Source organism: Bubalus kerabau, chromosome 20, assembly GCF_029407905.1.
Source record: "Bubalus kerabau isolate K-KA32 ecotype Philippines breed swamp buffalo chromosome 20, PCC_UOA_SB_1v2, whole genome shotgun sequence".
Classification (NCBI taxonomy): Eukaryota; Metazoa; Chordata; class Mammalia; order Artiodactyla; family Bovidae; genus Bubalus; species Bubalus kerabau.
In genome coordinates, this window is record NC_073643.1 from 33,354,565 (window position 1) to 33,367,687 (window position 13,123).

Genomic DNA, 13,123 nt, shown 5'->3' on the forward strand with positions numbered 1-13,123 from the left:
CTGCTACTGGCATCTAATAGGTAGAGACCAGGGATGATGCTAAACATGCTGCAGCACGCAAGGCAGCCCTTCACAACAGAGAATGACCCGGCCCCAATCCCGACACTGGAGAAGCCCTACGCTGACAGATGCTGTGTTGATTCACCACTCCAAACCTCTGAGGGTAGATTTCCTAAAAAAAAAAAGGCAACAAAACCAGTCAAGCCAAAGGAATAGTGTAGATATGTCATAAACAATTGATGTGTTTTCTTCGTGTATCTGAGTTTAAAGCATGCGTGGGTACTAAGTCGCTTTAATTGTGTTCAGCTCTGCGATCCTACAAACCATACCCTGCCAGGCTCCTCTGTCCATGGGATTCTCCAGGCAAGAATACTGGAGTGGGTTGCCATGCCCTCCTCCAGGGGATCTTCCCAACCCAGGGATCAAACCCATGTTTCCTATGTCTCCCGCATTGGCAGGTGGGTTCTTTACCACTAGTGAAATCTGGGAAGTCCATCTGAGTTTCAAAGTCAACAGTTATTTTATGTCTGGTCTTAATGAAGAGTTGACTCATTGGGAAAGACCCTGATGCTGGGAGGGATTGGGGGCGGGAGGAGAAGGGGATGACAGAGGATGAGGTGGCTGGATGGCATCACTGACTTGATGGACATGAGTCTGAGTGAACTCCGGGGGTTGGTGATGGACAGGGAGGCCTGGCGTGCTGTGATTCATGGAGTCGCAAAGAGTCAGACACGACTGAGTGACTGAACTGAACATGTAAATGACACTTTCCAGTTAAATGGAAGGAGGAAGAAAAGCTATCATCTCTGTGAAGAACTTAATTCACAATCTTAGACTTGAGCTCTAAACAGTAACGGGGTGGGGTGGGGAGGGAAAGGTAAAATGAGAACTATCAATATCACACAATAATGATCAACTATGCCCGAAAACTACACAGAATGGAGATAAACATTTGTAATGATTCAAAAAGCACACTGGAAACTTGCTTAGGCATCTCTGAGTGCACTGGCCACTGTGAGTACATTGGCAATATCACTTAAAAGTCTTTTCTATCCGATAAATAGTAAAGGAACATTACTGCACTTGCAAACAAAGCCAGAGTTCATCAGCTGTTAGTTTTTACAATGTTTCACACAAATCCTCCTTACCCTCCTAAACAACAATAACAAGAAAAATAGTTTTCGTTTACTCATTTCTGATATACTTAAAAAGGAATTATTTTTCAATGTATTTTAACAACTTCTGGGCATTCCCTGGCAGTCCAGTAGTTAGGATGCCATGCTATTACTGCCGAGGGCCCAGGTTTGATCTCCGGCCAGGGGACTAAGATTCCACAAGCTGCATGGTGTAGCCAAAAAACAGTATGTGTGTATATAAATAAAACAACTTTAAAGTATATTAATTTATAATTTTTATATGACACATAGATTTTTATTTTCTACATGCTTTTAAAAGGTCAAAATAGAAGTGACGCAAACACTGGTATCTTTTAAAGCATTTATAAATATTAGGGGAGAATGAGGCTGAATATGCTATTCCTATTTTGATGTAGCTTAGAAATTTTCCTTCAAAAAGTCATAAAAAAAGAAAAAAAGTTTAAACAATTTTTAGACGTATAAACACAGACACAAATGCTGCCCTGGGTGTTTATTAGAAAAATTAATTCTAATGATTTTCAATTTCGGTCTTAAAGATTTCAGCTCTAGTTTTATTTTGCTATCTGCCTCCTCATCCTCTACATTTAAAGAAAAAAAAATTCTGTAAAATACTCAGAAGGATAAACAAACAAAAAGCTAAAGTGGAAGAAACTGCACTCATTAAACTATCATCTCCAAAATCTTTTGTCTCAAATGATGCTTGCAACTATGCATCAACTATGCCCGAAAACTACACAGAATGGAGATAAACATTTGTAATGATTCAAAAAGCACACTGGAAACTTGCTTAGGCATCTCTGAGTGCACTGGCCACTGTGAGTACATTGGCAATATCATAAATTGCCATATCATAAAACATAAATGTGGCTCTAAGTGACCATAAATGGACTCTTAGTTTTAGCAAAATAAGTAATCTCAACTGCCAAACTGAAGATGCCTTATATTGTCTGTTTTATCTAATTAGCGCTCTAGAAAAATCTTGCATTGTAATGCCTGAATATGAGTATTGTCTCCTCTCCCTTTAGCAATGAAATATGAAACTCCAGTACTTTCGCCACCTCATGCGAAGAGTAGACTCATTGGAAAAGACTCTGATGCTGGGAGGGATTGGGGGCAGGAGGAGAAAGGGACGACAGAGGATGAGATGGCTGGATGGCATCACCGACTCGATGGACATGAGTTTGAGTGAACTCCCGGAGTTGGTGATGGACAGGGAGGCCTGGCGTGCTGCGATTCATGGGGTCACAAAGAGTTGGACATGACTGAGCGACTGAACTGAACTGAACTGATATAATGATGCAGTTATATTAATAACTTTATCATTGAATATGTTTGCAAAGTTATCATTTGATATACAATGATGAGAGAGAGAGAAGGAAGGAGGGAGGAGAGGACAGAGGGAGGGAAGGGGGACATGTTCTCTTGAAAAAAACAGAAATGATTAAGGAAAAGCATGTCACGAAAGGCCACATAGTGCAATATTTTTTTATTGGTTTTCCTTTAGATGTGCGTGTGTGTGTGTGTGATTGTGCTTAGTCACTCAGTCATGTCCAACTCTTTTGCCACGCCACAGACTGGAGCCTGCCAGGCTCCTCTGCCTATGGGACTTCCCAGGCAAAAATACTGGAGTGGGTTGCCATTTCCTCTCCTAGGGTATCTTCCTGACCCAAGGATCAAACCAGCGTCTCCTGCAGCTCCTGCAATGACCCGTGGATTCTTTACTGAGCCACCTTGGAAGCCTTTACAATATGATTATTTACGTAACAACAAGCCATGCAACGTTCCACATTCAAAAAGGGGGAGGCTAGGAGACTGAGTTTTAACACAGTTTTTACCCTCTCTGCTTAAAGAAAATTACAGAAGAAAATTTACTTCTGTGAGCATCTCTTCTGCATAAGCAACAGGCTCAGGAATTCATAGACGAGGACCTTACTTGATGCTCATAGCAATGTAAGTGCTTTCACTCGTCTGGTTTGCAGATGAGGAAACTGAGAAGATAGGTTCAATAACTAGTCTAATATCACTCACCTGCTCTCACACAGTCAGAGATCTAAACCCAAGTTTGCTGTGTTCCAAACCAACCAAAATAAGCAGGATACATCGAGGGCTCACTTCTGAGGAGTCACCAATGCCCTGCTACAAGTGATACGGGAAATACACTTGCTTAAAGACCTCCAAAATCGTCATCACAAGAAGGAATGTACCAGAGAAAAAACATGGAGGGGACTGTATTGAATTTATTACTGCCCTCAAGACTAGGGAGGAAGCAAATATTTTATCACTTTTATTATTAAAAAATGTAACATACATGTTTGGAGAAAATTTAGAACATAAAGATGAGAAAAGGTAAGGGAAAGAAAACCCACAGCAGTAATTGCATACAGAGATAAATCCTGACAGCATTATAACATTTATCTTCCTACTGACCAAACTAGAATTTTAATGAGGTCACCATCAATGCCAGTAGGACTGGAACAAATGTTACCTTGGTCAAAAAAGACCAAGGCTCCATCTTCCCTAAAGATTTCTCCCTGGGCTCTTAACCCCTAAATCCAATATCCAGATGTAAAAGCTTTAGACATGAACATATTCACCATATTATTTTTCATAATAATGAAAATGTATCAGTGATCTCCAGCATGAGAAGAATCACAAAGTACATTCATTTTTATTATTATGCAACTATTTAAAAGGACACATAAGGGATGTAAACAGCAATACAAAAACACAGTATTGAAAACAAAATGTATATGTAAAAGTATAAAACCTATAATTGTACTGAGACAAAACCTTGATTTTTTTTAAAACTAAGAAAATTACATTTTATAATACTTTTATATATGAATAATGGAACATGATATTTTCATCTTCTCTACCTGTCAAACTTTCTGGTATGATTATTAAAACAGTTAGCCAAGTTCTTTTGGCTGCAGAGCCAGCCTTCTACTAGAGAAGTGGGGAATCATAATTCTTTTCTGGCCTCTCCTGCAGCTCAGGAGTGAACACGTGACTTAGAATCCAGCAGTCAGATGTACTTGCAGAGGACTTAGGTGCTAGACATAAGTAGCAGGCATTAGTGGGGATGGTCGTGGTGGGAGAAGACTGGGTTCCTGGTGTACCAGGGCCAACAGGGTAGGCTTCAGTGGTTGTTAGGCAGACCAATTCCATGCTGTGGTTTGAGGTACTGCTTCAGCTTCATGGCTCCAAGTCTGGTTCTCTTATCTACCTAACAACTGCAGGAATCCCAATGTGCTGTCAACACATTTCTTTTAAAATTAACCAATGTTGCTTAATGTCACTAGCTATTAAAAACTCTAATACAGAGCTACAGTTTGACTCCTTTTATAAATACATATGTATAGATATGTTATAAATACATATAATTAATATAGAAATAGGTACATATGTATACAGATATATTTATTTACCCATATATAAAGGGGAACGTTCACTCATTAATGTTTAAGTATTAGGAATGTCTCACACAAACAAGAACTATATGGTATGACTCATTTTTATTATGCCTGGCTGCGATGTACACTTCTTGTGTTCAAAGGAATACAAGCTGTGGTTTAGAAAAGAATTCTACAGTATGGAAAAATCACAAGTGAATGCATTCCCCAATAACTTCTTCCCGATGGAACCAAGTGAAATGAGCTGCTAACATTTATCCCTGGGCTGCATACTGCATTTAAATGTAATCTGTGGAAGAAGGTAGGAAGTATCTCTATTCAACTTCATAGAGGAAAAAAAAAAAGAGCAACTGATGATGTTCAGCAGCCAAGCTTGGATCTATGTGTTGCACAGCATTTGACCCATGGAATACAAATACCCATGGAATAAAATAAGTGTTTTTATTTTACGATGTTTCTGTTCCATTAGAATCTACTAAACTAGGCTTTACATCTCCTATGCCCAGTACAACACAGTGCTCATAGCAGGTATTCAATGAAACTGCAAAAACTGAATGGATAATGAGCTATCCTGAACTGTTCATCATTTTTACAGGTTAAGGCCTCTGTTGTTGTTCAGTTGCTTAGTCATGTCCAACTCTTTGCGATGCCATAGACTGCGTAGCTCATCAGGCTCCTCTATTCATGGATTTGTCCAGGCAAGAATACTGGAGTGGGTCACCATTTCCTTCTCCAGGGGATCTGTCTAACCCAGGGACTGAAACTTTGTCTCCCACTTGGCAGATTCTTTACCATTGAGCCGCCAGGGATGCCTTGAGCCCCCTAGAGGAAGACAACCTCGGGGTTCCTCTTAGTCTCTTATTGAAACCACCAGTCAACTATTACAGTCCACCCATGCAAAAACATCCAGGCTTTAGCAGTCACCCTTGCTCACGTATTTACTCATCAGACGCTGCACAGTGATGGCAGTAACTCAATGCTCCCGTGGGGCCAGCGTCACTACTGCCACCTCACAAGTGGGCAACGCACCCCTAAGTCAGAGGAACTGATCATTTCTACACAGACAATACAGAAAAGAGTGTCAAGGTCATCTCCTGGAGGGTGTTCAATGTGTGGCCCAGTTTATGTATCTTCTTCTGAAATGCAAAACCTTACTTTGAAAACAAAATGGTTCAATTCTGGTAGCAAGTATTGATGAGTATGAACTGTGTTTGGGTGTGTGTCCGTCTGTCTGATAAAGGAGGAGGAGGGAGGGTAACCACAATGGAAACAAATGGACAAGGTCGTGATGACAATTTCTAAGAATAAGTATTTTGTTAACTCACATTTCAAATGGAGGAAGAATTCTGTCGTTTAAAGTGCCCAAATCCATCGTGTCACAGTCAATAAAAAGTGCAATATCAAATCTATATTGCATTCATGAAAGCCGGTTACAGCCTTCTTGTCGTCCTGGGTACAGACATGCTGAATAGACAGCAGCATCAAGACAATTCAAGGGCCTGTATTTCATCACGCTATTTAGCACGTTTGTTAGGATGATATAAAATCACTGGCTTAGTTTACACGCCAGTGACACTCGCTGAACTGCCGGCTCTACCCTCCTGTCCAATGAGCTGTGCTATTGTTTATATCCAAAAAGGGTTGGCTGCCTTGTCATAAACGAGATGCAGTTCATCACCACACCTGATGCTCAAGTACCTCAAGGGCTGAAAACTGAGTCACCTTCATGCAGACTCAACCATGTCACTGCTCCATTACCTCGGCTTTTTCTTTGGAACCTTAGAAAAACCTTACGTTGCAAATGCAGGGCAAATTAGAGCTCTCAAAGAAGAATTTATCTCCTCAAGAAAAACAATGGCATAAAACATAAAAGCAACACACTTCTTATGTTCAGACAGAAATGTCACTCAAACACCGATAACATGTTGCTCATGAAACAATGATAAAACAAGCTCATTAAAAATCTTAAAACAATAAAGACAAACAACCCACCATTAACATTTACTAAACACCTTATTTACATGCATAGGCATTATTTCATATCTTATGTCATAAATCTTGTATCTCCTTATTATTATTATTGCTTTATGGCATTATTAACTACAGCGATAAAGCAAACTCAGTTTACCTCTCTAAAGATTCCCATCACATATTTTCCATTTTGCCAATGGGAAAACACATCTAGGACATGGGAGAGGCAGAATTCCATGCAATCTGATACCAGTGCTTTCGCTCACATAAACATCTCCTACACCAAGGCAGAGTTAGGAGCTACGACTTCTAGAAGGAAACTGAGTTTCTGAATTCCAACTCTAGTCAATGGAAAGGACCACTGTGTCTCAATCAATGGCAGTTCAACAACACCACTCCATTAACCATTGACCAAAAAAAAAAAAAAATTAAGAAAGAAGCTCCCAGAGTTAAGGCTGCTGCTTGATGTAGTTAAGGAATAAGCAGTCTTCAGAGAAGAGGACCTAATCTGTCTCATCATCCATGAGCGGTTCATGGTCAGAAGCCAAGTCTCAGGTCACAGAAGGGAGTGACTACAATCAATAGGCTAACAGACCAATCACACTCATGACTTTGAATTCTCGGACCCAGTGTTCTAAACCAGACTTTGCTTGTCATCAGAAACTATGAGGGAATTTTTTAAAAAATAAAGATTGAAAGGGTACTTCCAAAGTCTAGGTCTAAATATAGCTATATTTATTTTTAAAAGCTCACCAAGTTATCTCAACGATTAGCTAGTTTGGAAATCACTACTGTCAACCACAAACTAGATCCACTTCCTAGGAAAAACTGTTCTTATGCTACACATTGATTTTTCATCTCTATGGCTTCAAAATAATTGAAACTAAAACCCAGAAAATGTGGTCGACTTAAAAGGGAAATTAAATTTCTAAACTCTTTGAAGACTCATAGATCATAACTTATAATCTCCACAAACAAAATTAGAAATGATGAAACTTCATAGAAAATACCATTATTGCATTATTTTAAATATTCTGGACTTTTGTAAAATGAAAAAGTAATTTTAAAATTCAAAAACAAATCAATTTAGATTGAGGTTTTTTTGTTTTGTTTTTTTACCTGAAAACATAAAGTACATATTAGAATGTTACAGACACAATTCCAGCTAAATATGATGAACTGCCAATAAACAACTACAAAGGCAAGATCTTTAAAGGCAAAGACTTGACTGTGTTGCCATTTTGGTGTTCCAGAGGTTATAAGTGTAACAAAGACTGCACAGTAATTAAAAGTAGTATTTTTGTTAGAAGATCAAACCAGTGTGTACTATATTAAAAAAAAAAAAAAAAAAAGCCTCAGGCTGGTTTTCAAAGGGGCCTATTTTATACCAGAATAACCTATAAGCTATCTGTTTCACCCTTCATTTAGAGGAAAATATAAATCATCCTCACAAGCCCATGGACAGCTAGATCACTCAAACACAAAAATCAAGAAGCAAAAAAAAAAAAAAAATCAAGAAGTAAAGACTGAGTCATGGATTAAACTGAAATTGCTTTCAGTAAATATTTATTGACTCCATGGTATGACCTAGTACTATTTTATATGCTGAAGTCCCAGCAATAAGCCAAGATCCATGTCCTCATGCAAAACTGAACTTTAAGAATAAACATATTAAGTATGCAAAGATCATGAACTTATATAAATGGAAAGATGAGGATGCCTAAGAAAGAACCTATCATTGGAGAAACAAAAGAAAAAATAAGAAAAAGGAACAGCCACACAACATGAATGCATTTCTTCCTCACAGATATTATGACTCTGCTGTAGAAGGTTTCAATATCACCAATGGCCACCTATCCACTTTTATTTTCACCAAGCATGGACAACAAACTACCAGTCAAGGCCTTTCTCCGCAGCCAACTGGATTGGGGACACACATCTCAATTTCCAATACAGTTTCAAAGCAAACAGCATTCCCACCACTTGCCCCTACCTTGCAGACTGGGCCAGAGCTCCATTTCCTTCTACTAGGGTCTGCCCTGGTGGCTCCAACAGTCAAGAATCTGCCTGAAATACGGAGGACCCAGGTTCAATCCCTGGGTTAGGAATATTCCCCAGAGAAGGGAATGGCAATCCACTCCAGTGTTCTTGCCTGGAGATTTCTGTGGGCAGAGGCTACAGTCCATGGGGCCACAAAGAGTCGGACACAACTGAGCAATTAACCCTTTCATACTCCATGTAGGCACAGAGGGGCCAACTCCAAATCTGTAATGCTTGCATTTCCAAGGGTGACTCACACTGGGATAAACTGCTAACTGCCTACAGCATTTGAGTTCTTTTTCTTTTAATTTAATTTTTATTGGAATAGAGTTGATTTACAATATTCCATTAGTTTCAGAAGGTGTACAGCAAAGTGAATCTGTTATACATACACATATATCCATTCTTTTTTAGATTCTTTTCCCACATAGGCCATTACAGAATACTGAGAAGAGTTCCTTGTGCTATACAGCAGGTCCTTGTTGGTTATCTATTTTATAGGCTAGAAAGCCATGCTCAAAATATACTGTTTCGAAAACTCAAAGTGCCACCCAAGCTTTTCTATAACTCTCCAAATGAGATAGGTGGTGACAAGTAAATGCTTGTTTTCACAATTTAGTTAGTTTCTTCACCTCGTTACAACTTATAAAAAAGTATAGTGCAACTCACACAACAGGACCGAGTGCCCTCCAAACACGTGATTAGACCATGAGCCACTGGCAGAAAAATAATTAAGTGATAGCTAACCTCCATGGGCTCATGCACTAGTCACTCAAAGTGCACTCTGACAAAGCCATTCATAAAGATATCTGAATCATGCAGGTTGGAAGAAGGATGGAGGATGAACAAAAGAGTGGAGTCAATGGCATAATGGCTAAAAAAATTGGGTTTGTAAATAGAAAACTGCTCAAACCCATGAAATTAATCTCAACTGTGGCAAAATGGAAATTGTAAAAACTGTTATAAAAAAACATAATTTAAAAAAAGAGCCAGGATACTTGCATTATTAATAACACACTATCCATATCTAAAGAAAAATGCTGAAATTAAAGTTAAATATTACTAATTTTAACACAGAGGCAAAATCTTCCTGAAGATACAATGGATTTTTAAAAAATCACTTTGATTCTCATAGCAGCATTATTTACAACTGCCAAGATACGTAAGTAACTTAAGTGTCCATCCAAAGCTGAATCAATAAAGACGGTATGGACACACACACACACACACACACACACTCGAATACTACTCAGCCATAAAAAAGAATGAAAGCTTACAAACTGCAGCAACATGGATGGGCTTGGAGGGCATTATGCTTAGTGAAATAAGGCAGACAGAGAAAGGCAAATACTGTGTGATATCACTTACATGTGGAATAAAAACAATACAACAAATTAGTGAATATAACAAAAAAGATGCAAACTCACAGACAAACTAGTAGTTACCAGTCAGAGGAGGGGAGGCGATAGCAGGGTAGAGAAGTGGGAGGTATAAGATATTGGGTGTAATATAGGCTCACGCATGTATTGTACAACATGGGGGATGTAGCCAATACTTTGCAATAACTGTAAACAGAGTGTAAACTTTAAAAATTGTATTAAAAAGAACAACAAAAAAAGACTGATCACAAGTTTTTTTTTTTAATTACTTTGGTTCCTATTACTGCTAATTTGGTTAAAGAGCTATTTCTTTTATCCAGCTGATCTAAGAATGTAATGCTTGAAATTACAATCAAAACCCAAGTCATAAAGTTACACTGCAACAACTTCACCCAAAGATCTCAATGTACTTCACACATATCTCATTCCATCCTCACAAGTTTTTTCTTTTCCTTTTAATTGAGACAACTTTTCTGGGGTGATGTGCAAAACGGGACTTCTAGTGCCTAACATATTTTAAATCCACTTTTCCTATGTAGGTATTACTTTCCCAGGCAAATTCTTCTAATTTCAATAGTAACAAATACAGGGCTCCCAGAAAGGACTATCTCTAAGGTAGACAGTGTATAATCACTTTTTACTCTGTCCATCTATCACATTTTTCTCTTAGGGAGCATTGCCCTTCATCCTTAATATGCCTTAATTATGTTACTTTTGTTCTTAAAGTATCTAGTCAAATATTTCCCAACTATTCAGAACATAACTTCCTATTATTATATTCACCTAAGCTGCTTCTTCCTTAATGAAGAAAGAGCTGGCCGAATGCGTCCATCCACCCTTTTTTATCCTCTTCTATCAGTTTTTTGTTAGCTTTAGCCCAAAAACAAGGTCACTGGTTTCCCAAGTGTCAGCCAGTGTCGCCTCAGGAGTCAACCAGGATAAGCACAGAGAACAAAGCTGTGGGAGGTGTTTGGATAAACAGCACCAGGAAGGATGAAAAGAAATTCAGATAAAGAAGGCACCACGTGTATTATGCAAAACTAATTAAGGAGGAACTCTTGGGAAAAAAAAGAGAGAAAGAGGGTTTAGAAACAGGAGAAGATAGGACAAGCAAGACAGGAAGCATCACATTTTTTTTACTTTTGTGGAGTAAGGCTATCATTAATGCAAAAAATAACACAGGTGCAACAGGGCTAGGCAAAGCGAGCCTTAACTGGGAGCAGAGGAAGGGGTCGCCCACTTACTGTGATCTGAAAGGTGGCAGAGAAAGCCCCCACCACTGCCAGCCAGGATCTTCTCTGCAAATCCATCATTCCTCCCTTCCCCCCCATGCCAGCAAAAGTCAAGTCCTGTTAACACACAGACTTCTTGGAGGAAATTATGTTAAGTTACTCTCAACAAGCCTTTCTTGATTCATCAGATCTAAAAACAGAAGTGGGCAAATCTCTGAAAACACATGTCTGCTTTAAGGTCATGTCCCCAGTCAGACCCCAAAGAGGGACACCACCCAGAGGAAACTCAAGCCTAAATAAAGCCAGTGGCCCTTAAAATCATTTCTGTCAGAAGTCGCCTGCATTTTTACTTTCTTTTTGCCTGCAATTGGCTGATCCAGAAATCCAGGCCTCCTGAATTTACACAGTCAACAAAGGCATTCTTCTCTTCAGGTGAATTTTCTCCAAGTGATTCCAAGAGAAACTGTGACGCTGTTCTGCCAAGGCAGCAGGGGTTGTAGAGACCTGGTGTTTCCTGAAGAGCTTCAGTGCACACTCTCATAGGATGGACTGACCCCAACCCCAGGATGAGACTCCCTCTGAAGATTACCTGCCCGTGATGGCTCAGAAAGGAATAACAGGATCACGTTCTCTCTACCAACAGGAGACAACACTTTCTAAAACTTAAGTCTGCTGACCCTGGCCAACACACTTCCATGGCTTCTCACTGCTCCTGGGATAAAGACATGAATCCTAAAGATGGCCTGCAAGGCCCTGGTGGCTCTGCCTACCTTTTAGCCTTGGACTGTACAATTCTCAGCCTCACTCTCTGCCCACAACCACCCAGATTTAGTTTCTTATTTCCTGGAGCTGCCAAGCCCTCCGGAACCACAGAGCCATAAGCTCTGGGACTTCTGGCCATAAGCTTCCCTTTACATCCTGAAATGTGACCTCCCCACAAGACCTCACAGAGTTGACACCTACGCTTCCTTCAGCTCCAGGATCACTTTCAGGAAATTCTTCCCTACACAAACTCTTCCCCACTGTTTTGCTGTATATTCTCACAGAACCTTCTTTCTTTCCTTCACACTTGAGTTCTAAATTGTCCATTTGCTTTTTGGGAGTGGTGCTGGGAGAACTGTGTGACTAAGTCTGTTTCCACAACTTTACAGTAAGTCTTCTCAAGTTGCCCCAGAGATTCACAATGGCTCCTGGCCAACCAAGTTACATGCCAAAATGTTTTAACAGCAAAGAAGGAGTGGGTGTCTTGGGAAAGGGGTCAGCCAACCATGGACGCAAAGAGCAAAGGGTTTGAACAAGGCAGGGAGGAAAGCAAGTACTAAGTGTGGTTTTGATCAACACTGGATCCCTACTACACAGATGCTCTGTAACTATTTGTTCAGTCATTGAATGAATAGATACTCATTTCCCTTTCTTCTCTGTTCATCCTACAAATTGACAGCTCCATCTTTCCTCCTCCACTCCTCTCAGTCTATTCTTTCAAAGGTCACAGTTGACCTTTCAGTGGAACAATCCAATGGACATGTTTCAATCCTTCACTTCATGGACACTTGAAGACTTGCCCAAGTATCTACAACTGATCAGCTGTTCTTCCACCTCAAACTTTTTTGTGACTTTAGGTTCTCCAAGTTTTGTTCCTAGTTTTTGCATCTCTTCACAGGTTCTCCATACTTTATCCTTCTCTAGTTGTGTGTTCCAGAGTTCTTTTCAGGGCGCACATCTCTTCTCACAACACTCTCTCCAGTGAGCTCATAACTCTCTCAGGATTAAAGTACTAGACTATAGACCAACACACACACACACTACTGAGTATCAAAATTCTCAAGTTCAGACTTGGCTCTAGAAGTTGATGGATACCTGTATCCAGATCACGAGAACTTTGCCCATCTCTTCACTCTCACCCCCTGAACAGCTATCCTTTTCTATGTTCT

General features: G+C 39.7%; 1 protein-coding gene across 6 annotated transcripts in view; it reads right to left on the bottom strand.

Annotated features, from left to right (window-relative positions):
- The window catches only part of MITF (melanocyte inducing transcription factor), a 230,149-nt gene that overhangs the window by 57,944 nt on the left and 159,082 nt on the right, over positions 1-13,123 (bottom strand). The gene's annotated exons all lie outside the window — the stretch shown is intronic.